Source organism: Geospiza fortis, unplaced genomic scaffold (genome assembly GCF_000277835.1).
Source record: "Geospiza fortis unplaced genomic scaffold, GeoFor_1.0 scaffold361, whole genome shotgun sequence".
Classification (NCBI taxonomy): domain Eukaryota; kingdom Metazoa; phylum Chordata; class Aves; order Passeriformes; family Thraupidae; genus Geospiza; species Geospiza fortis.
In genome coordinates, this window is record NW_005054356.1 from 1,250,570 (window position 1) to 1,251,409 (window position 840).

An 840-nucleotide genomic window follows, 5' to 3' on the forward strand; every position below is an offset into this window, starting at 1 on the left:
TCCTGGAGAGGCTGGCTGGGGGCTCAGGGCTGTGAGTGAGGCCTGGGGTAACACCTGCAGACCTTGTGTGCAGGTTGTGGGGGCTGGGGTGGGTTTCACCAAGGGAGGTTAAGGAAGATCATGCATTGAGGTGCCTGTGCAGTGTTCCAGCCCTTCCTGCAGTGCTCAGGGTGCACAGCTGGCTTTGTGCTTTCTAAAATTCCACCGAGGTGTGATTGCAGACCAGCATGTCCTATGGCAAAGGGTAATTGCAGGCAAATCCAGGTACCCAGCTGTTCTCAGCTCGAGGTGCTGTTGGTAAATACCAGATGGCACAGATATCCAAAGCAGCCCCAGTTATGAAGTTCATCTCTGCGGCAATGTCTTGTTTAGTCTGGTTTGTTGGAAGAACAAGAGTTGACAGCATATTCCTTGATGGTTCAAAAGGAACAGCCCTTTCCAGAAGAGGCAGAGGGCTGCAAAGTAAACACAGGGAGTTACGAGATGAACATAAACCTAACGTAATATGGGAATTCTGAATCTATTTATCTGTTCTCATTGACATGGTTGTACTTATTGTGGAAGGTCTTGACCTCACATTCAGCTTAAGAACACAAGCCTGGGAATAACAGCAGTGCAGAACTTCAGGCATGGCAGGATTTCTTACATTTTGTACATTTAAGTACATGAGTTACCTTCTGTGTGGCTGAAACATCAGCCTAGGAAGAGAGGTAGAGGGACAGTAACTGTCCGTACAACCTGCATGGAAGTTCTGAATGCAGCTGATGGAGCTTTCTCACATTTCCACAACTGCATTTCAACCTCCCTTATCAGGGTTGGCAAAGCAAGTTTCAGTAAATC